General features: G+C 35.5%; 2 pseudogenes; both read right to left on the bottom strand.

Annotated features, from left to right (window-relative positions):
• Window positions 1-1,859: 1,859 nt before the first annotated feature.
• LOC149530654 (putative sucrose-phosphate synthase 3) lies at window positions 1,860-3,117 on the bottom strand (annotated as a pseudogene).
• An 8,037-nt stretch (window positions 3,118-11,154) lies between these two features.
• Window positions 11,155-26,263, bottom strand: part of LOC149530653 (putative sucrose-phosphate synthase 2) — a 207,484-nt pseudogene continuing 192,375 nt past the window's right edge.

Here is a 26,263-nt window from a genome sequence, read left to right as displayed (position 1 = left end):
GATACTCATGTAAATGTGTGCAACTGTTTGAATCCCATCTTGAATCCTCTAATGGACCAAAGGTTCTTTATGCTGGATTGCCAAGGTACCCACTTAAAACCTCCTCCCAACTACACAAGATGGTGTGTGTTTTTAGGAAGATGAAGCAAATGTGAAAAGCAGGTACAAGTTGCAAAGTGAGAAAGTTGTGGTAGACATCCCTCTTGGACTTCATGTAGAATGAATAATCCTTAATCACTCACTATTTTTGTTTAAGAAGGTAGGTTGGAATTTTTAGGGAGAGCTAGAGAAATTCCTTGGAAGATAGGTGAATCCCAAAATGGAATAAGGATAGGGTCCTGAAGCCGTGAAGAAGTCTGGTTGTAAATAGGTTTCCATCTACCCTAACATAGGTAATTCCCCATCCTCCTTAGGGATAGTGATTAGGAGAGAAGTAAGAAATTGGGGCTTAAATATATTAACTATGAAATGTATTATGAACCATTAATTGTTTCATAATTTAATATGAACCATTAACTATTTTTGATCTATTGAGCTATACCCAATTGAATCGAAAGCCTTTTCTAACAAAAAGAAAATGGGTACTTGATGTTGAGCATGAGTAGAGGTCTCCTAGTTGTCCATTTATAGTGAAAGTGTCTAAAATATTGGGTGCACCTCCAGTTTCATTTGCTTTAGCTTCAACTTTAATGTGATCACTATTCCACCACTCCCTTGTTCATTTATGTAAATGTAAAGTTTAAGCAGTTAGAGTGACTACTAAATGTAATGACTATCCAGTAGGAATACACAAGGAAAAGTCTAAGAGATTAAAAGATACAAATCTTTGGCATAGAAATTCCTTATTGGAAATTACCCACTCTTTATACATACAACATTAACTTAGATTAATCTTGTAACAATAAAAAATGAAAATTATTTCACATACAGATATACAGTATACCTTATCATTAGACATTGGAAGTTGTTTTTTTTATCACTGCATCATTATCTTTTGTTTAGACGGGGTCCAGATCAACCCACATTTTCCCAACCAATGAAATTATCTTCTGATCAAAAGCTATTGTGTAGTCGAATAGACTCAAGCATGGACTACACACTTCCAACTAAAAATATAGCATTATGCAAATGAACTTGATATAATTGAACCATCAAAACAAATAAAAGTTATGCTAAAGCAATCGATATAATTGAACCATGCTACACTGCAAATCAAATACAAATTGAATGGGTAACAAGGTGACATGAAAATTAAATAAGACTGACCTTAGAAGGAATTAATTTTCCACAACCCATAGAACTAGATCACACTTTTTGAATTATACTGTGTATGCTTTTTAAGCTCAGAAAAAGTGTTCAAACTTAACCTTGCCTTAGATATCTTCACTAAGAAATAGACCAAGATGACATGTTTTACTAGAAGAGAGGAATTCCTAGCATTACCATTTCTCCAAAAGAAAAAATGACTTATTTTCAAAGTAAGTAAAAACCACTCCTAAGGGTTCATACATAGCTTAATGATTTCACAATGAAGTAACCCTAAAATAGGGGTGTTACAATTAGCTAGAAAAAGTCTCCCACCCCTCGATCCAACTACTTCATCAAACTTCACCCATGCCATGCATGGAATCATTCCCTAATTTTTGCACCAAACTGTTAATCTTTTGCTGTTACAAATTTAGTAGGTTTATTGTGCTACTTTGACTGATATAAAGTTATAGATTTTTCCTTCTAAGTTACTAAGGCATTACACAAATTTTTCATTAGTTTCTTATTTCCTGTGTCAAACAAATAATTTTATAGAAGCTATAAAATCTTCACTCTTAAAGGCTTCATAGTCTTCACTTATAGTAACTGTCATTATATTTGGGCTTTCTGGAGGAACAACATCCTCTCTTCCATAACTGTTGGGACTCCTCCCCATCTTTTAACTTCCATTGTTAACAACATTTATTAGTATTATCATCTTGTGCATACTTGGAATTAGCTCTTCATAGACTATGTCACCTCTTTCTCCCATTAACACACACATGTTAGCTATATCTAGACCCCATATGACATATAAGTACCTACAATCACCAGATCTAGAAATTTTAAGCAATATTCATAATAGGTTTATATATCATCAATACTTGCTGAGAATAATAATATTTTTTGAATTGGACAAGGAATGCATGCAAATCTTTTGATCCTGATTACCTCAAAGCTTGAGACCTAGAAGAATGCAAAGGCAATATCTGCAATCAAGAACAATTTTCACAATAAATAACATGGCACCATGCACCTCTTATTCTTAGTTGCTTCAATAATTCATCTACTCTGGGAGCCTACAAAAATCTGGAGGATAAAGCTCAGAATACTAGCTAATGTTAGTCATGGACTAAGATACTCTCTTAATAGTCAAGTTTTTCCTTGGGAATCTGGAGTACTTTCTAACAAACAAGTTATGCCTACTATTTCATCAGACAGATTCAATTTTTATATTAGGTAATCAACATGAAAACTGTTAGTTGGAATAGTACTAGGAAATTATTCTAAAAAGAAAGAATACTTTGAAAACTATAAATAGCATTACCTTGCAAAAAATTATTCATGGTAACCACAGATTTGGAACTCATAGTGGATATGTTCTTCACTTTATAGGCCAAACAACGAGAATTAGATGCTGACACATCTTGTTCAAAGAATGGAGAATCCTTTGGTCCACTCAATTTTAAAATATGTTTTCTTAGTGCTACTACATTCTCCCAGCAGTAATCTATATGAGAATCATAGTTTGGATTTGGAAATATGGGTGAATCTACATTATCACTAGAGACATAGAAGAGCTCACTTCCACTGCTACAAATTAGGGCATCAAAAGAAGATAGGTTGATTGAACCATACTAGAGAAAAGAAAGCATTTCTCTAACTATCAATGAAGTCGATAAAATAAATCCAAAGGATGCAGAGGTGTGTACAGAGAAAACTACATTGATAATCTCCTATATCATATTCACTGGTTTCTAAGCACAAAATCCACTGCAATCACATATAGATGCTTTCTTCTCCTTAGATGCAATTTTTCCAGTGAGTTTAAGCTATTACCATGTTAAAGATTTTGTTTTTCCCATCCATTCTCATCATGCCTTTCTTGTGTGTTGGATGATCTTCCCTTAGATCTCTTTATAGCTTTCCTAATATGCTCAAGAATGCCTTCATTATGAGAATTGTCATCTTGCACAAGTCTATCTGAGTTATTGAATGAACTAGAGTGATAATCTTGTTGGCATTTTATTGTATTTTTCATTAGTGACAACACTTACTGAATTCTGAATGATTACCAAGTTCATCACTTAGTCTACAGTGTATACCAAGCATTCAGTGGCTACCTTGTAGGTTCATCACTTAAGTAGTTCATACCAAGCATTCCTGAAGCTACTGAGTGAGTGTGTAGTCAAGAAGTTCATACCGAGCATTCATGAAGCTACTGAGTGGGTGTGTAGCCCAACAATATCTACCGAGCATACAATGTTCACCGAGCTTCATAGTGTTTACTGAGTAATGAAAGTGTAGTGTTTACCGAGTGAAAGCAAGGTGAACGAAGTATTCAATTTTTACCGAGTGATACTATATCTACTGAGTCTCCAATGGTTATTGAGTTCCAAGCTATGTTGTTTGATTAGTATGGACTGAGCCTTCACTTCTACCGAGTGCATGATAATACCAAGTAATGCAGTGGATGCCGAGTATCAGAAGGTTACCAAGTTAGCTTGAAGAACTTGAGTTTTCTACTGTTTGGCTGACTCAGTAATATGTTGTTCACTTGTGTTTTGGCCGACCTTGCAATTGTAATTATTGGAATGGTATATATGTAATATATTATATCATTTACAATGTATGTATGATGTATCAAGATAGACATGTAATGCTTTGAGAAGAAGGAAAGTGAATCAGCAGAAGAGCAGAGTATTCAACAAGGTCTACAAGGAGCAATAAAGATTCATCAGTCACAAGAGGTGATCTGTACTTCAAGGATCTAATTAGCAATCAAGTTGTAAGTAGATCCATTGTTTCATCCTAACAGGTGAATTAGTTTTATAAATCCTTTAACAAGGTAGACTTAACAGTCTTTGTATAAATCTCCTAACAGAGTGCATACTTCAGTGTATGTTTGTAAATCCTCTAACAAGGTGGACTTAGTAGTCCTTTGTGCTCCTAACAGGGCAGATCACTAGAAGTGGTCAATGTAAGCCTTAACAGGCCAACTTCATACTGCAGTAATGAAGTTTTTTGGGTATCATCCCCACCCCAGTTTTACTTTCTATTTGGAAGGTTTTTGGGTTACCAAATCACTATGTACATGTGCTATGAATGTTTGTTCTCTCATATATGCAGTAGATTAGATGAATGAATGGTGAATAGTATATATGGTTAAAGTGCTGAATTGTTTAAAGTTTTGAAGTTATTGATTCACCCCTCCCCTCTCAATAACCTATCATATCTTGAATATTTCCAAAAATTGGTATAAGAGCTTTTGTGGTTCTTAGGATAAAGTTTGACAGCTTGAGCAAAGATCAAGGACAATGGAGATATTTAGACTTGATAAAGCTATTGAAAATGAAAAGCTAGATCTAGAAATGGCCATGGCTCAACTCAAAGAAGCAAAGGAGCATCTTTCTCAATCCCTAAAGAGAAGGAAGGAACTTGCAAGATGAATGAATGACCATCAATATGTTGAAGAAAATATTGAAGACCTTTTACCATCAAGCAGTTTAGATGAAGCTAATGAGGCAATCAAGGAACTCCTAGCAAAAAATGGTTCTCTACAAGAAGAAGTAAGAAAGCTTAAAAGAGAACAAGAAATCCAATCAATCAGGCTATGTGAAGTTTTGGAATAGAGAAACAAGGAAATTGAAGACTTAGAGACAAGAAATAATCAATCCAATCAGCATGAAGATCTTGTGGATCAACTATCTAATGGAAATGAAGAAACTATGAATTTGAAATCTGAAAATGGAAGCTTGAGGAATGATTTAATCACTGAAAGATAAATCAATGAAAGCTTACAAAGTGACTTAAGATCTGAAAAACCAATCAATGAGAGAATGATGAAATCTCAAGCAGACATGACTCAATTAAATCAACAAAGTGAGCAAAATTTTCATAGAGAAAAAGGTAAAGCTGGACTTGGTTATAAGGAAGAAGGTGAAACCTCCAAACAAGGTGCCCAAAGGAATCAAAGACCTACTTGCAATCACTGTGGTAAGTTAGGTCACACATCAAACAAGTTTTGGAGTAATGGAGAAGGTAAATTCAATGGAAAATGCTATAATTGCAGTCAGCATGGTCATAAAGCTAATGAATGCAAGGAGAAACCAAAATTTGAAGGAAATTGTTACAAATGCAAGAAGCATGGTCACAAGGCATTTCAATGCAAATCCAAATCATTCAATCCAGTTGAACAACTTGTTAAAGAAATATTTGGATGGGACTACAATACTTGGTGTAGATGCCATTATTGTGGAGAATATGGACATATTGGTATAAATTGTGCAAGACATCACCTAAGGAAGAAGGACACTACTGTAAGGTGCTATACATGTATAGAACTTGGTCATATAGCTAAAAATTGCATGAACATAGGAAGAGTTGAAAATGAAAAGAAAGCTAAAGCTGAAAACATTCGGAAGCAGATGAGGCAACAGTGGATTCCTAAATCTACCAAGCAGAACAGTTCAAATGATGGCAATGTCACTCAAGAAGTGGGTGACTCCACCATTTCCAATTAGATTCATAAAGGAGGATATGGAACTGCATCTTCAAGTGATATCTCAAGTAGTTCCAAAATGAAAGAAAGAAAAAGATCCAATCAATATTTCAGATACAAAGGGTCACAAGAAATCAGGTCATACCGAGCAAGGTTAGTCACAAACTCAACCAAGCTAGGTCGGGAGCAATAAAAGTTTTATTCGATCACCAAGTTGTAGGCTTCTACCAAGCAAGTGAATGATAGTCTATCAAGCACTATGTCATCTCAGCTACCTTTGTACTAAGCATTTATGGAAAAAATTTTGTCAAAAGGGCAGAATTTGATTTTATTCTTCACTACAATTACAGAGCTAAGAAATTTCCAGCAATTCCAAGGCAAATTTCAAGTGATTTCAAGCAATTTTCAAGTGAAGAATTTGTTCAAATTTTTCTTACACCTACTGAGCAGCGATGGCATCTGGGAGTAGCAGCAACACCAAGGCAAAAAGACTTTCAGAAATTCTAGTTAAAGGTGTGGAGTGGAAGGTGTTGAATTTCAAGCTAGTTCCAGCAATTGCAGAATCACTCGACCCCAATGGAGCTCAATCGCAAACTCCACCAAAGATACTTCTCATAAATGACATTCATACACATTTCAAATGTTCTATTCAAGAGATTGGAAACCTAGAGATGGATAATTCCCTAGGAGAAATGAGTGTTGATGGCTCTTTGAAACTCAAGCATAGGCATCTAGAGACCAAAGGGTTAACCCATATCTTGCATATGCCAAGAAATTTCCAAATTAAGTGGATTAGGTACATACTTAGTCATGTTCACAACAAGAAACTATGGTTAGAGCAGCCAGTGTTAATCACCAAGAAGATGATTCATAAGATTACCGATCTCCCCATGCTAAGTAAAGAGAAAACTACCAAAACCTTAGGTCGGGAGGAGTTATAGAAGCAAACCCTAGCTGAATGGGACAGTAGAGGTTTGAAGGTCAATACTATATCTAATGTTGAATTAAGGTTTGGCATTCACATCATTGCCCACAAAATTTATAGCTCCTCATTTGAACAATGTGTCCTGTGAGGTTGTTGATTTGGCATTCAAAATTGTGAAGAAAAATCTTGAATTTGACCTGTCAGAATTGTTGTTGAAACAATTGAACAAGAACATAGACAACATAAGGACTTCAAAGAATAATCCCTGCAAATTTTGGTTCCCTGTTAATTTTTTTATTTTTCTATATCCAAAAATTCTTTCCATAAAAGGGCTCAGATGAATGGAGAAAAGATATTCCAATTTTATATCAGATTAATGAATTTATTGCTGACATGGGTGAAAACTTTGAAAAAGTTATGGATAATTATTTTGAAGATTTCAAGGAAAGAATGAACAACAGGTTCCAAATTCCACCCAAACTGGTTGAAGATTACAAAGATGATGTATGCTTCATGGTTGACTGTGATAAGGTATACATTCAAGTAGTCAAACCATGAGTTGCATGGGTGAAACCTCTTCCTTATGAGGTTTATATTGATGAAGCCAAGGACATTATTGAAGCACTGGTAAATGAACCTATAGATCCTAAGTTTCCTACCTTTGGAACTTATGATGAAGCCAAGACTAGAATTGAGCTTGAAATCAAGCTACCCCAGGCTATAAGCAAAGGCAAGAGAAAGATAGCAAAGTTGAAAACTGCTATCGGCCCTCTTATGCTTACTGAAGGAAAAGGTGAGGATGAAGAAGAAGAAGAAGAAGAAGGTGAAGAAGTTGAATCTAAAAAAGAAGAGGAACCACCAAAGAAGAAAGGGAAGGTGAATATCACCAAACCTAAGAAGAAGCCTACTACAGTATTCTCTAGAAGAACCAGATAAGGCAAGCAGGAAATTGTACTTGTCAGGCCTCGACTCACATTTGAGGAAAGGCTAAAACAACTGGAAGAGGGAGCTGGCATCACAAATTTCAAAGCATTGAAATTTGAAACAAGGACTGATGTAGAGATAATGTAGATTGAGGAACTGGTACTCAATAAGATCAAAAAATGGAAATACTCCCCAGACCAGCTTGCCGCTCAAATCTCCAAAGAGCTATTGAAGAGATTGCAACCAAGATGGGAGTCAGCCACCCAAATGGTCAAGGACATATATGAGAAATGCCTAAAAAATCTTCTACTGAGTCTTACTAAAGTAGAAATAAAGGCAGCAATGAAGAACAATGAAGGTAAAATGATGATTAGATTTCACACATGTTTGATTTTAATTAAGGACATTGAACATGTTGTAAGAGATGCAACAAACATGTGGAAGAACATCTATCATCTGTAAAAGCCTAGTGGTGATCTTGTTGAAATCAAGGATGATGATAGTAGTGACAACAATGATTTTGATAGCACTCCATCCATCATAGTTACTCCAGGAGAGCTGCATGCACTAATGGAAGAAAACGAGGAAGAAGACAAGGAGGAAGAAGCACTTGAGGAAGAAAAAGATGAAGAAGATCTAGTAAAAATTGTAGTAGAAGTTATTGCATCCCTTCCTCACTCTCCACCAAAGACTGTTACATCTACTTTGGATATAGCTTCTACAAGTGAGATTGTGAGCACAACAGTCACATCAATTGCTTAATCCTCACTAGCCACCTCTCAGCTCCAGGTATTTGAAACAGATGTGCCAAGCACTTCATCTACTAAGCTAACTATCACCTCTTTAGCCATAGAGTCAGCCTCCTTAGCTCCTTCATCAATAATGAGTGTACCAGTAAGCTCTACAATTTTGTTTTCATCAATTCCAGTAAGTTCTACGATTTTTTTTCGCTAGCAATATCTGTATCCTCAACAACTCCAATTAGCTTAGATATTTCTATGGGTACTCTACTGAGTGTGATACCATTTTTGGGAAGTGTTTCAGTTTTTTATTCGGTTAGCACTTCTATTGGCATTCAATCCTCGAGTCCTATCCCAATTTTCACTACTAGCCCTTCTATATCCACTATTGTGTCTGTTCCTAAGGTCAAACCAATAATCATAGAAGTCAAACAAAAGCATCCATTAAAACTTCTGATCATTGGAAAGGAAATTGGAGAAGGCATTGACTTAGACATAGAAATAGTGATTCCAAAGATTGACTATGACAATGATACCATTGAAGAGATGAGGTTAGCCAGTCAACTCATAGAGATGAAAGCTATGCAGAAATAGTTAAGATCAGAAAGGGATAACAAATAAATAATAATTGAGAATGCCAAGGATATAATTACAGATGCTATAGGTGTTGAAGTAGATTCTACTCAACACATTTTGATTTAGTTAGAAGAGGCAATATAGAAATTTAATGAAGATTCTTCCGGACAAGAGAAACTAATTAAAAAAGCTGAAAGGAAATTTGATGATAAGATGCTAGAGCATATTGATCAAAAGATAGCAATGAAGCAAGTTGAATTGTCAACATTTTTTGGTAATTTTGAAAATTCTTTTAATAATGCAACATCATTTTTTTCCAAACTTTGTGATGTTTTTGGTTTTACTAAAGAAATAAAGGATAAGCTAAATAAGATTGACATTGATATGCAATCAAGTGCATCCAAGTTAAAGGTGGACTCCTCCTCCACAACCTCCCATAACACCAAAATCAGATATTTGGCAGATGTACAGGCATAAGGATTGAGAGAGGAAGCAAGGATCTGGTCTACACACATAGACATCTAGAACATGATCCTTCCTATCATGGACACAATGCATAAACATATTGTTCATTGCAAAATATTGGTCCAAGATCAGAACTTTTTAGTGGTTGATCACATGATCCAATTATCAGCAGAAGTTCAAATTGCTCTCTCCACCTATCAAATTTTGCAGTAGACTTGGGATAATACTTTTTCCACCATCCTTAAGGTACATCAAGAATTTCTATCTCACTTTGGTGCACTCATATAAACTGTATATACGTAGTCCTTTGGCATTATTGTCAAAAAGGGGGAGAGATTTAGAATAATAAATGAGGAGAGTTATCACTATAAGTAAAAGGGGGAGTTAGCATGTATACATAAGTATATTTCTATATACATTATAAGTCATCAAGAAGGTACAGAGAAATGTATATGCAACAGTTCTACAAAGATCAATTTTGAAAAACCAAAATTCGTTGAGTCAGGTTATGTACATATGTTTTGGCTTATAAGTGTTTTGCCACTAATGCCAAACAGGGAGATTGTTAGCATTATATTGTATTTTTCATTAGTGACAACACTTACTTGATTGTAAATGATTATCGAGTTCATCACTCAGTCTAAAGTGTATACCGAGCATTCAATGGTTACCTTGTAGGTTCATCACTTAAGTAGTTCATACTGAGCATTCCTAAAGCTACCGAGTGAGTGTAAAGTCAAGCAGTTCATATCGAGCATTCATGAAGCTATCGAGTGGGTGTGCAGCCTAGCAGTATCTACCAAGCATACAGTGTTCATCGAGCTTCATAGTGTTTACCGAGTAATGAAAGTGAAGTGTTTACCGAGTGAAAGCAAGGTAAATGAAGGATTTAGTTTTTACTGAGTGATACTATATCTACCAAGTCTCCAATGGTTATTGAGTTCCAAGCTATGTTGTGTGATTAGTATGGGTTGAGCCTTCACTTCTATCAAGTGCATGACGATGCTGAGTAATGTAGTGGACACCGAGTATTGAAGGTTACCAAGTTAGCTTGAAGAACCTAAGTTTTCTACTGTTTGGCCAACTCAGTAATATTTTATTCACTTGTGTTTTGGCCGACCTTACAATTGTAATTATTGGAATGGTATATATGTAATATATTATATTGTTTAAATGTATGTATGATGTATCAAGATAGAAACATAATGCTTTGAGAAGAAGGAAAGTGAATTAGTAGAAGAGGAGAGTATTCAACAAGGTCTACAAGGAGCAATAAAGATTCATCAGTCACAAGAGGTGATCTGTACTTCAAGGATCTAATTAGCAATCAAGTTGTAAGTAGATCCACTATTTCATCTTAATAGGTGAATTAGTTTTGTAAATCCTTTAACAGGGTAGACTTAACAATCTTTGTATAAATCTCCTAATAGAGTGCATATTTCAGTGAATGTTTTTAAATCCTTTAACAAGGTGGACCTAGCAGTCCTTTGTGCTCCTAACAGGGCAGATCACCAGAAGTGGTCAATGTAAGCCTTAATAGGCCAACTTCATACTGTAGTAACAAAGTTTTGTGGGTATCATCCCCACCCTAGTTTTACTTTCTATTTGGAAGGTTTTTGGGTTACCAAATCACTGTGTACATTTGCTATGAATGTTTGATCTCTCATATATGCAGTAGATTAGATGAATGAATGGTGAATAGTATATATGGTTAAAGTGCTGAATTGTTTAAAGTTTTGAAGTTACTGATTCACCCCTCCCCTCTCAATAACCTATCATATCTTGAATATTTCCAACAAATATAGGTCTAGAGAAAGTTTGAGAGATGTATCTTGTACATCCTTGAATGAATTAGTCTCCAATTCTGATTTTGCATTTTCAACAAGATCACTCTACCATTGTGGGTGTCTCATCATGCATTGTGAAATTCTTAACAAATATACTTTGTAATGTTGAGGCCAAGAATAGAGGTGAATGTTCGTCAAGCCATTTTCTCTACACTCAGACCAGAGATTCTTATCAGCTACTAGTTTGTAGAGAGCAGATGCAATAGACGATTCATCATGGGGATCTATCAATAACCTATTTTGTAATGTCTGCACTTGAAATGATTGAAATTCATCAAACACTAATATATTATATGAAAACTTTGTTACAAATTCTTGAGCTAAAATTCTTAGATATAGACTATACCCAATGAATATCAACTAGTCCTCCCTTCATTGTGGCTACCATGGGCAATCCATGTGTAACTGCCTGCACAAAATTAATTCTTTACTATGTGAACTTCTTTTTGATGATTTAGATGGCACTGGTCATGTGCTGAAACTTGTTTCATCATTGCTTATGGTTTGCAATAATACACATACACTCTCTCTCAGAATTCCTCACATGAATTGTACATTTTCTTCTTAAACATCAGTAAAACCTATTATTTTTATAATGAGATAAAATAATGTTGACAAAAAAAAGTTTGTTAACCTACCTCAATGAGAGTCAAGCCAAAGGGTTCCACTAAAGCTAGATTAATGAAAATACCCTGCACATTGTAACACAATAATTTTGAAGGTACATGTATTTCATTTGTCATGGAGAATGCAATGCAGTTTAGAGTCTTTATCCAATATATAGACAAAAAGCTTCATTGAACTTTGTTTTTGCAGTAATTCTGTAGATGTCACTGACATCTGATTGTTTGTGATGCTTTGGATTGTAAGGAAACTTGGCAATAAAGAATATAACCGTTTCTACATAACCCATAATAAAGCTAAAATAAACATGGAATTAAAATTCACATGCAAGAGAATAGACAACATACCCACAAAATGTGACACAAGATATACCCTGGGAAACCCTCATTGAGGGAAAAACCCAGCCTCCAAAAGCATCCATCACCATGTATTATTCAGCAAAAATACCATTGCCATACAACCATGGAAGCCTTCATGGCCATAGCCACAACCGAGCAAACTATGTGAACAAGCATGAATCCACACATCCCATGCCATGCTTTCAACCTTCACAAATGCTCCCTTGGCTAACCTTTCAAGCCTTGTCCTGCTTGACTCTTGCCTTTTGTCTTCTCCTTGTCAATCTCTCTCTATATACAACAACTACCCTTGTGGCTGCTTATATAGTAGCAAGTCCCACAAAACCACTAAGTGGTATTACATAAACCATGTGCTAAAACCATGTGCTACCTAACCCACTGACCCCACATTTAATATTGGGCATTTAATTCTTTTCTCCAATATTAAATAGTTACATGAAATGTTTTCACAATGTTACAATACAACTCATCAAGAATATTCCATGGGAATCTTTACATGTTGCATGTCCATCAAGGCACAACATTACATAAAAAAATAAAAAAATATAACAATATTATGCAATGTGTGCAACACCCATTATCTCAACAATCTCCCACTTGTTGTATACATTGCATAGGGTCAATTCGTAGCCACATAAATGAACAAGGGAACAATCCCTCCTAGCACATCCACCATCATGGATCAAAATACACCAAGTGCTCCATCCTGGCACCTACAACAAAATCAAAGTATCCAGCATCTCAAACATGAATGCTCTCACTTCCTATTATGCCACTGCTGCTGGACATACATAGAAGCCATCCAAAGAGAAAGCCACCCAACCTGTCGCATTAGAAGATCATAAAATCATATACCAACTAAAATTCCAAGCACAAAAAACCTAATCCAAAGGTAATCACATGTATCCATAGTTGTCAAAATATCCATAGCTGAAATAGCACCCACAGCAAGTGCCAAACCCATCCAACTATCCATACCTCAAAGGTATAACAAGTGAATCTTATATCACCGACATATCCAATATGCAACCTACAATCATAAGCCTCAAGAGTAATACCTGCCACATATATACCAAGAAGCTCCCACTGCAAAAGATAATGTCAAATCTATAACCAATCCACTCAACACATCTCAAAGAAGTGAATCCATGTAGCATCAAGGACATCCACAATACATAAGCTGATATCCTGCAAGAACAACTCTCATAACAAGTCTCCAATGCTCTCCCAAAGTTCTCCACAACCAACAGAGGAAAGAGATAAAAGAATAACCATGTCATCTCTCACATGACATACATGAGCACAAACCAGTGATCACAATCTCTAACCAATCTCAAATCCATTGTAGGCAAAACTGAACATCTAGGAAGATAACCAAGACCAAAGAAACCATGCAAATCATAACCTGTATCATGTCCTTCTACACACACCTCTAGATGTAAACTATGCAAGTATGATCTCCTCCATAAAACCCCAACAAGAAGCCTCAACAACACCCAAACCATACCATATAAATAATCATGGATGTAAGCCTCTCACAAGAAGATCAAACTCAATAAAACCATTCCTAAACCAAGGAACAACCATTCCTAAATCAAGGAATATGCCCAATATAAAACCATCTCCCAAATTCAACTAGCATAACAACATATGCACATGGAGATAACCAATGCTAAACCATCTCTCAAATGAACCCTCCAGAACTAACTCATGTACCATAGCTCAAGATCCATATCCATGAAAGACAAGCATAAATATAATGCACTTGAGAAAAACAATGGGCTATACCTCTCAAGTAGCAAACCACCGAGTAGACCAAGAGTGGGGAATGAGAATGCTCATCAAGATACCCAAGTCTCCAACCAAGACTCATCTAAGAACAATCTCCTCTCAAGTCCATATCAGGTGACTGCCCCTCAGACTTTTTGCTGAAACCATCAACCATCCCAACAAATACTTCTCTAATCCAAGAGAAATTAGCGTCACCACCGTCTTTAAGTATCCATGAGCACCTATAACCAATCAATCCATGCCAATTCCAAATGCAACATAGCAATATCATGAAGTATCCAACTTATGATCAGTGTACTCAATACCAATAAACTAAACCAAGATCAATGTCAAAGTTCCAACCATGGACTCAGGAACATAAACATGACAACATGATCTTACTATCTCAACCAAAGAGATAACATGCTCCACATGAACATACTATAACATATCACAACTCTAAACGCGTATCAAGAGTATACCATGACATAATAATGAAACCATCCTCACACCAAGGATAACATGGCAAATAAAAGCATAAACCACACCTTTGCCAAGAACCCTGTGAATCCTCAAGATGCAACCATCTCCACACACCATGAAGAAAACCATCTCCACATACTAGGAAGAACCATCTCCATACACCATGAAGATAACCAAGAACTCTATGAGTCCTCAAGATCTAACCATCTTCACACCATGAAGATAACCAAGTGCACCATGCAAATGTCCAAGACGCTTCTGCAGCAATAGGATCTAAGACAAACCTCCAACATCTGCAAACACTCAATAAATATATCAATGCCAACAACTCCCACTGAACCGTGGTACCAAGTCACTTAAGGCATCATAAAATCCATCTCCTATATGAAGATCCATATTAAATCAGGAACTTATCCTGCACTGTCACCCCATCACTGTCACAAGCTCCCACTAAACCATGTATCCAAGCTATCCATGACATCATCATGAAAAAAAAAATCCATCCTCTAACCATGAGAATCAACCAAGGCATTAAACCATCAAAGAACTCAAAGTGCACATCATGAGCTCCTCAAAAGAAATGAAATAACCATGATCCTCAACCAAGAAGATATACCACCATAACTGAATCAAAAAAAATCCAAGCTAATGAACATCAAGGATGTACCTGTATAACCAATCATGTCATGCCAAAATCCATGACACCATGATCACATCCATGAACCGAGCATCTGGCTCTCAAAGTGTCCAACCTGTCAGCATAAAATAGTCAACCACAATCCTCTGCCATGACTGTACTTGGTAACAACATCTCATCCCTTCTACATGAAGAAAATAGTAAATCATGTGACTTTGGGTATAGACAACCCAAATCCAAGCCACCAATCTGAATATGCATCAATAATGAAAGATCAATGGGCAAAGACAACCCATAACCAAGCTATAAATGCAACCTGTAAGTATAGACCACTTACAACACTGCACAACTTGTAGACCCAACAAGTCATCATGCATATCCAAACCAAAATACTGATAACCATATCATCATGAGACCAAACTTGAGTATACAATGACATCAAACTTAAATCTCCAATGGCATAAAATCACAATGTTACCATAGTCAAAATATATACCATAAACTGTTCAGATCAATATATCAACAAATAAATCATGCCAAACCTACACCAAATTTGAACCAATGTGTAGAGCTCTCCAAGAGCTTTCCGTTGACTACTCAAAGTCCAAAATCCAACTTCGTATGCCCAAGTTATGCCCCAATCCATGCTCAAAATAAAGAACATCTGACTTTAGGGCTCTCAAAACCTAAAAAAATTGTAAAATCACAAAACCAAACCTACACGATCTTGTAGTTCTCTGAATTAGCTTTCCAACACTTGTAAGAACTCTGAAATCTGATATTCTGAGAGAAAGTTAGGGCCATTTTACTAAGACAGTCTTTTTACCATTTTCAGTACGATTTTTCATTTTTAATTTTTTTCAGTGACGAAAATTCCGACGGGATTAAATTTGATGGCCATCATGGGCTGAAATCAAAAAACTCTTTCATTTCCTTTTGAACATGGCCAAACTAGGGCATATTATATATCAAAATTTATGAAAATGTCAACCCAGATCCAATGGTGAGGTCTATTTTTACCCAGGAGATCATTTCTGCAAGCTCCCCCCAAAACCCTCATTTAAATGAAACATCCGAAAAACTCTTTTGTCCAACAATTTCACATGCCGAAATATTTTAACATTCCATCATAACAACAAATCCAAAGTCCTTAGATCTGCAGTAAAACATTCATATATCTTGCCCTTTCTTTTATCCTCTCATGCATTCCCATGGATTCAATCTAGGGTTACAATAATAAAACCATAGCTTTGATACCACTTGTAAGGAAACTTGGCAATAAAGAATATAACCGTTTCCACATAACCCATAATAAAGCTAAAATAAACACGGAATTAAAATTCACATGTAAGAGAATAGACAACATACCCACAAAATGTGACACAAGATATACCCTAGGAAACCCTCATTGAGGGAAAAACCCAGCCTCCAAAAGCATCCATCACCATGTATTATTTAGAAAAAATACCATTGCCATACAACCATGGAAGCCTTCATGGCCATAGCCACAACTGAGCAAACTATGTGAACAAGCATGAATCCACACATCCTATGCCATGCTTTCAACCTTCACAAATGCTCCCTTGGCTAACCTGTCAAGCCTTGTCCTACTTGACTCTTGCCTTTTGTCTTCTCCTTGTCAATCTCTCTTTATATACAACAACTACCCTTGTGGCTACTTATATAGTAGCAAGTCCCACAAAACCACTACGTGGTATTACATAAACCATGTGCTAAAACCATGTGCTACCTAACCCACTGACCCCACATTTAATATTGGGCATTTAATTCTTTTCTCCAATATTAAATAGTTACATGAAATGTTTTCACAATGTTACAATACAACTCATCAAGAATATTCCATGGGAATCTTTACATGTTGCATGCCCATCAAGGCACAACATTACATAAAAAAATAAAAAAATATAACAATATTATGCAATGTGTGCAACACCCATTATCTCAACATGGATATGCCACTTTTTCATACAAATCATACTTTTCAAATAGCTTTAGAATAGTAGTAAGAAAATTCGCACTTGCTGCAGGAATTAGATCAATATCATCTTGATTACCCATGATCAAGATCAATCAGTTCATAATAGAAACTAAAAATCATTAGCTACAAAAGCAATGGAACATGTCATAGAAAGGAGACAAAATTTTAGAAAAAAGGCATACCAAATTTACTAATTTCCCTAGTTTGTTGTACTCCCCAAAAGCCTTCACTAAAGTTGTGATATTTTTTTTAGGATTAGGTTGAGCAAGAGCCAATATTATTGGCTTTGAAGTATTGTTCAAGAATCATAGGGTCTAAAAATTAAAAGACAGGTGTCAGGTCCATATCATTTATGGTAAGTTCATGACAATGCATTAGACCTAAAAATGCTTGTATTTCCAATTAGAGTGCACATGTTTATGAAACCAATTTTTAAAGTATACCAAACCCCATATAGAGGCAAGGAACATAGTTTTTCCCTCTCTTACCCCAGCCCATAAAGGGGATTCAGATAATGGAGTAGGATCATTCTCCAAATCTTCCTCTGTGCTATCACCTTGTACAACAACTTTTTTGAAGTCTATTCTAGGAGGTATGACATGAAAAGAGTATAACCATTATTGGAAAATTATGACTTCACATTGTAACAAGCATCCATACCTAATAAGTCATTGACTATTTGTCATACAAGTCCACATAAACAAAAATGCAACTTTCAGAAATGCAAATTTATTATATGTATTTACCACCATACGAGACATATAAAGACCATAGCAGTTTTGACCAAACTTCTCACAAGCTCTAAGCTTTTTGTCTAGTTCTAAATCAAAGCCATCATAAAGACCCCACTGTTATTCAATTTCTTGCCTTGTACTGATAACCACAAGCTCAACAGAGTCAAGACACATTTCTTCAACATCAATCCTATGATAGATCTTGTATGTCCTGTCACTAGTACATTAGGCCCCCATTTTCGACCAAAATTTTTGACCAAAGGCCTATTTGGGTTGTTAAATTCATTTTTTTTTTGAAAAAATGGGTCTGGTATGGTCAAAATTTCAACCAAATTTTGACTATGGTAAAATTGTTTAAATTTTGACCTTTAGAACATAAGAAAAAAGGTCATGACAATGTTAATTTTGTTTTGGGGTGCACCGTGACTGCAATGGGTTGGAGTTTGGTGTAGGGTCAATAGGAGAGGAGAAAGGAGGTAAGAATTTGGTCATTAGATATCATTCCAAGTTTGTTATCTATAATAAAGTTACAAAGGTGGATTCCAAAGCTATTCAATGCTTTTACATTTTCTCTTTCTCTTCTACTCATCGCAATTTAAAAAACAGAGACACTGTTAATTCTTTCAGGTCACAAAGTTATTTTATAGATGATGTTTAGGTTTAGGGTTAGCATATATTTAAGTGCAAGGATAAAGCTGTGGAAAATTTATATTTTTGATATAATGCACTACTCATTTTTTGTATTTCTTTTGCATGTAGGGAATCTCGAGATGTCTTGGTGTTGGAAAACTCTGGATCGGAAACAAAGAATGTAATATGCCATAGCTACTCCCATTTTCTTTTTCACTCAAATTAGCAGCATTGCCTCTGACAGAATTTGATCCAGACCCATTCACACAAGTTTGTGGCCATTTTACTGTAGATTTCTTTGTAAGACATTAAACAAGAACTCAATCTTTGGGAGGATTGATATATTGTCGAACATCTGTATCTGCATTCCTTTCCTCTTCATTCCAGTAGTTTATTTTCATCTTTCTGTATGGCTTGCATCCACAACATGACCTTGTTGAGTCATGAGTCTTTTTCACTACTTTATTTAAAGAAGAAAGGAAGCTTAGCTTGCAAGTTTTCAAAAGAACTTCATTGTAGAGTTTGGAGCCCCAACAATGTAAATACTATGAGGAAACTATATGAGATGCATTGTTATAAGTTATACAAGCTTTCGTGGTGCAATCTAGAAGTACCATTTTAAGGAACCGTTTCTCCAAAATAGAAAATGTAATGTAGTGATTCTAGCAGATGACATGCAGATGGGTATGCTTGTGTGGGAGAAAAAAGAAGAAGAAAAGAAGCAATTTGCTTTATCATCTCTGGGTAAAGACACAACTCATACTCTTGAAGTTGTGTTATATTCTCTCATAGATAGTCCCACTATAAATAATTATTCATTTTTTCCCTCATGCTTGTGCTTTGAATGATTAGGAGTAGCGTGTATCTTGTTGGTGTTTCAAACTATTGAAACTATCAAGCAACAAAATGCTTAATATCACAATGAAATGACTCACACAATCTAGGGATTAGCCAATTCCCAATATCAACTATATGAATGAATCACTATAACCCAACTTCAACAAAACCAAATGATGGTTTCCTACTGTAGACACTCAAAAATGGTTCACATCTATGACTTCATCACTTCTTCATACTAATTTGTCCCATTTTCTCATTCTACTAACTTTGATCTTTTGGCCAGATTGACCGTATTTCGTCATTTGTATCCCCTTTCACATCAATTCCATATCAACTCAAAATCATATCAAATCAACTCAAAATCACCTCAAATCAACTCGAAATCATTCAAAATCAGTCCTAATCAACCCAAAACATATCAAACTTCCCAAATCAATCATCATTTGTCTGACTCCTAGGTATTGTTGTGGCTTTCAGTGCCTTGGAAATCTATCAACCTATCAATCTTATCAATCTGACCTTAGTACTATCATGGCTTCCAGTGCTAGGTCAAACTATCATTCATGTCATCCAATCATTGACATTGTTGAGGCTTTCAATGTCAGATCATGGCATCATCAACCATTTTAATAATATTGACAGTGTTCGTTGATGTTATTATGATCAAACCTTATCAATCAATTTCAATCTTGTAGCATTTACAATGATGGTTAAATATTACATATCAACCAATTCATGCCATGTGTCCTTGGCATGTTATCAATTTCAATCTATCAATCAATTTGACCATGGATTTGGTCTACCTTTTCATCATCTTATTCGATATCTCCATCATCGTCACATTTTCATCAAAGGAAACTGTCGCATTCATTTGATCAATTTGGCCAATCATTTACTAATTTCCTCTATAGGATTAAATAACTCATAATTTAATTCTATTATTCCTTCTAATTATTCTTCCTAATTATCATCCTGAATTAATTAATTTTATTAATTAATTGATTCATTATCTACAAACCATGGAAATGTACAATTTCCTTAGATCCATTTTCTATCATTAATTCCATTTTCTACTAATTCTTATTTTGTGGAATAAAGGGATTTTTAATTTGAATATTCCATAAAATATTGCATCATCATGACACTTGGATATGACACCTCGTGGATTCTCCTTTGACACTTGGCTAAGACTTGTCATAATCAAATATTCTTATCTCTTATGCACGTCCCTATTTGGCTTATTCGTCATAGATTCTTGGCTTTAAGTGGGTTGAGGTGTCTTATGACGCGTCATAGATTCTCTTCCACATTTAGCCAAGTTTGACTTTCATGTGTCATAGAATCTTACAATTGGCATATTTTGTCATATGCATCATGGATTCTCAAAGGAATCTCTTGCCACATCACATATCTATGGGTGACAAATCCAATGCCCTCACTTTGACTGTTGATTATAAAATGGACACTCTTTCTCTCATTTCAGGTCCTCTTGAAGTCTTGGAAGCCTTTAGGTCCTAATTTATTTTAGATTTCTCACTCCATCTCTCACATTCAAATCACAACTTCAAGTATTCTCATGGCATTATCCACATCATAGACTTTTTCTTCAATTTTGTGTGCACTATAGGCAACTTTGGAGCTACAATCATTTGGAGAAGAAAGAAGGACATGGGAGCTACAAGCAAAAAAGGGGGTTTCTATTGCTTTCTTTATTAGTTTGGCTTTCATGGTAGACTAGTGGGTGCTAACGTATGTTTATTGAGTTTTGTGATTTTCTCATAGTATGTTATGCATTTAACCCATTTTCTGGTCCTACGCCTACTCTTCTAGCTCTGATAAACCAAGCTGGGTATACCTAGGGATAATTCTAATGCAATTGTGTATGAAATTATCTTAGTTTCATTTCGATTATCATCTATTACCTTCACATACGTACATAGTTCACTTCAATTCTTCAATGCTCTCAAACTTATACACATCCCTTATCAGCAGATCTAGTCATAATTCTCCTAAAATTTACAAATATTCTTTGACATGATAGCTACCTAAGACTCAGGAATTAGATATAAATGAGTTGAGACCAGTATTTATAATTCTTGAACAAGATTGAAATAATTTTGATTTTATAAGATGACTTGATATGCAACAACAGAATTCATCCTTGTTTACTTCTGATTTATAGGACCAGTGCCTTATCCATTGGGAAAGAAATTGACTATTGGCGGGAGGTCTAATTCAAATAACTCGTATAAGAATTAATCAACTGCAATCACCCATCTCCATTCTTATGCAATATCCCTTTTATGAACTCATAAACCCTACTGATTTACTGAAGCATTTATATAATTGGTTGAATTAAAAGCAACAATAAAACCAGCATACAACCCATCCAGACTGCATTTAGCCAAATAAACCTTATTTAAATGACTTCAAACTAAACAAACCCATAAATTGGAGACATAAATTGATGACATAGATATAGTGTAAATACCCTGTTGTATTATCCTTTTGATATGAATAATACAACAACCAATAGAAAACCAATTGAATGCCCAGAATAGATTGCCATTTCTATCATTTCAATTTGCTTATCAGAAAGTACAATGGAAGAAAATTCAAAACCCCTGCATACTATTGGACCAACTATATATGTACTCTTCTTGAAAGAAAACAAAAAATTACACAAGTCTTGGACCATCACAATGCCTTAAAAACTCATTTATATAGATATGAGTTGCAACAAGCAAAGGGAAAATGTGATTGATAGGTGTCCAAGGAACAAAACATTACACAAAAGACAAAAAGGTCACAACAAAATGCCAGGTGTATCAAATATTATTTTAGGTAGGCCCATTCCTGTTACTGCTGTACTTATCAACTTCTAATTTGTCTCTCATTGTTCTAGATCCTCAGAATATGTGGCTGCCAGGCTAGCCAATGAGGGGTGATGCCTTTAGATCAATTTGTTCTTCTGGGTTTTCACTGCTTTCACCTTGAGCAAGCACTATTTCCTTTTCACTTTCTGCTTCCTTCAATTTTGGTGCTGATGTGTCAATGACCTGCACCTCATCTTCTTGTTCCCTATCATTATCTAAACTACCTTCCTCCAACTGCTGGTCTAAAGGAATATCTACCATCCATGTGTTAAACGGTATGTCATCCAGCCAGCTAAATAGTAGGCTATCATCTTGTTTCTTTAATATATAATCAGCCTCCTTTTCAAAACCAACAAATTCTTGCCTCAAAGAATCAAAAAATAACTGGACTTTAACCAATTCCTCTATCATGGTGGCCCACCAGGCATGCCCCTTTTCATAAAAAACTTTATTTATCCTTATGTAGAAAAGGTCATCTAGTTCTTTACTCCATTCATTTTTATTTTTCAATTAGTTCTTTCTATCCAAAGCACAAGGAAATAGATCAAATTTTTGATTCTTGTATTTATTCAAATAAGAAACAATTTTTAGTTGCAAAGCAACTCTCCTGTTATCAAAATCTCTCAAGTCATTAGCAATATCATATAATTTTTCAATATGGTCATTTGAAGACCTTATAACTGAATAACATAAAAGGGTGATTTCTTTTTCCCTTTTTCCCCACTAGTTAACAATAGGCTTGAGGATTTCATCATGGGTTTTCAGTTGCTCCCATATACTTATTACTCTTGCCAATTGATAAAAAAATATGGGCCATTCAATCTTATATACCAAATACATTAGGGCCTTTCTAAGCTTATCCTCATATTGCGTATTTAACTCTACATGTAAAGCCCATAGCTTATTTATTTCTTCTTCAAAATTCTCAGCTATATAATATTCTAGCCTTTGAGGTGTGTCTGGTAGTTCTACAAGGGGGGTGGATTTAAAAGTTTCCACTGGAGGACGGGGGTATGTTATTCTTGGCCTTGTGGACTTCTCCATTACCTTGTTTTCAAGTTCAATTCTCCTTTTTACCTCCCTATTATAGGCCTCAAGGAGTGTTTCATATTTACCCTGTAACTTAGACATGGCCTGTTCCTTCTTCTTTGTAGTATCCAAAAGAAACTTGGAAGATTCCACATTCCAAGATGTTGCCTGCACATGTGAGGTATCAACAACTCTTCTCACAATTAAGCTTCCCATCAAGCCAGAGTCATCTGACTGTGATGATGTGGCTCTGGATCCTCTTCTTAGTGACCAACTGACCAATGCAGCTTGATCTTCAACGAATGCAGTGCCTTGAAAGTTCTCTTTATTCTGGTCTTGCAAAGTCAATTTATTTGAAACAGAACTAAAAATTAAAGCATCAACAATATCCCAATTTGGCAAAAATAAAATGTTAGATGCCTCGACCATTTTCCTCCCTTCCTTAGGGCTTATATTCTGCAATTCTTTTATCATTTCTTCTTTAGTTTGGTTCTGAATGGAAGTTTCATCCATTTTTGGATGCTTTGTTTTCATCTTTTTACATTTCTCCTCAAAAATGCTCATGTTTGCCCTCCATGCAAACTACTGAAAAGCCCTAGATTTAACAAAACTGTCATCAGTCAAAAATTTATGACTTGCCTGCTCTAACACAAGGTCCAATTGCATGCCACTATAATCTACTATAGTTAGATCCAGACTTGGGAGGGAAGGTTTTGGAGGGTTACCCTCATCTAATTCTGCTTGAGTAATAAAAATACCTCCCTGTGATCCCATCTGTTCGATTTTTTCACCAGTGAGATGTTCTTCTCCAATCCTCAAAGGGGACTGAGTGGGCAAATATTCCTCAACTTAAGGCCTTTCTTTTGTTATTACCTTCTTCCTCTTAGGACTAGGCTCATCAGGTCTCTCCTCTTGGGCTATACTAGTGGATCCTTTTATTTGCTTGCCCTTATCTATAGGAACCCTTTTATTTTGAATTATAGTATACCCAGGCTTCTTTTGTACAATTATTTTACCAGCTCCCACATTTGGGGTGAAAGCCAATCTCCTAATGACCTCTCTGGCCTTATCAGGATAGGAATCAATTAAAAAATGTTTCTTTTCATTCATGACTTCCATTATTTCAGGGAAGGTATTCATGAGTTTACTTATTTTGTTAGCCTCTATAAAAACATTATCTAAAGGATCATATTTATTATCAAAACAATGAATGAATTCTAAGACTCAAGAATAAACTCTGCACTTTTCCTTTTTACTTTCTTGCTCTTGCAATGAGAATTCATTCCTTATAATGTCCTCTAGATAATAAGAATCATGCTTGACCGGTTCTAACTTGATTGTATGCCTCAACATTTGATTGAAAAATCCCTCAGAATTACAAAAACGGGGATGAGAGACAGCCATCATATACTGCTCCAAAATTTTATGCAAAAAGAGCCATCCCCCTTTTGTAATCACAAACTGATGGGCCACTATGCAAGTAGGGAAAATTGACCCTAATTACCTTTTCAACAAAAATATTTCTTCAGCTCCCCCTAACTGCCACAAAACTTCAGCGACCCCTACCTTCAAAGGTACTTGGTAAGGCAAAACATGAGGACTCCCTTTAAAACCATATATTCTGAAAAATAGTAGAAACAGAGTAAGGGATCATATCTTCCCAATTATGTGAAAGTTTCAAGTCATGGGGGTTATCTATAGGCCTAATGAGACTTATTAGTGCTTTAGGGATTCTGGGATTGTCACTCAATATAAGGCACCTTAGCTTAAAAGAAAAATATCTAACAAATCTGACAAAACTAGCATTACTTGCATCCCAGATCATATCTATACTCCACAACTAGACTGGCAATATTTCCCCAATCTCCTCTCTATTTAGTTCCATCTCATTACCAAAATATGTCACTCCTTTGAACAAAAACATATGCATTAATAGAGAGTAGTGACCAAAAGTATTTTTCACCTTGCCCTTTGCAATCCCAACTAAACCAATGTGAATTTCTTCAGCCAAAAAGGAAGTAAAATAAAAAATAACATCTACACCGAAGGAAGCAATCTAAACCATCATGTACATGAAACCAATGGGCATAAGTTTTTGCTCATCTTCACCAAAAACTCGGCATAAGGTCCTGTATATCTCTACAGCTCAGGAAGTAAAAAGACTCTTCTTAAAAAGATCTCTAGAGGCTGTAGTAATTAATGGAAAAGTTCCTATTGTACCAATATATGCCCTTAGTGCACCTCCCCTGATTACATCCTTCTTTGCTTTATATTCATTTTCTAACTCTAGCAGATTGATTTGCACATGGTAATCTGATAATGGTTCCAGGTGAAAAACCTCTCTAATTTCTTTAGGAGTAATCAAGACCAGAGGCACACCATCCTTTATTCTTACAACCCTAATGGCTTGGTCATAATTCTTAGCAATGGCTTCAAGCAAATCATAATCCATGAAAACACTTGGGACTACTAACTTTCCCAAATCAAAATTCTAGACATTAGCATCTGGGGCAAACAACTTCCTTTCTAAAAACCACTTTTTAAATAGGAAAAGACCAGTTTGAGTAGTTTTTGCATCCCTTACCCAATTCCCCTTGTCATATAGGCCATCCACAATTTTAAGCCTAGGGTTTAAGGAAATCAAATTTTTAACTTGTGCAGGCTCTATAGTAGACTCTAGGAGTAATTCTAATAAATCATCATGGACATTCCTATCCATATAGTTAATTTGTCCAAAAAATGGCTTCTTAGGAGGCATTTTAACAGTATTAAGAGAACTGGAATGCCATAGAGGTTATAGTATGAGTACTTACTTGACTTGCTGAACTTGTTCTTCTCCGAACCTCTGTAATTGATCTCAAACAACTGAGGAATAGTTTTCACGTTCTTACCAAGCTTAACACGACAAAATCAATAGGCTCTTGTGCTCAGAAAATCTACAATCTTTGTTCACATGACTGGAATTAATGAAAATATCTTGTATTATACTCTATTTTTTCCACACGCAAAGCTTTCATTTATCATAAATGCACAGGACAGAAAAATAGAGTGGCATT

The sequence above is a fragment of the Cupressus sempervirens genome, chromosome 11, assembly GCF_028749045.1.
Source record: "Cupressus sempervirens isolate cs-2001-9-10 chromosome 11, ASM2874904v1, whole genome shotgun sequence".
Taxonomy (NCBI): domain Eukaryota; kingdom Viridiplantae; phylum Streptophyta; class Pinopsida; order Cupressales; family Cupressaceae; genus Cupressus; species Cupressus sempervirens.
This window is presented reverse-complemented; position numbering and strand designations above follow the sequence as displayed.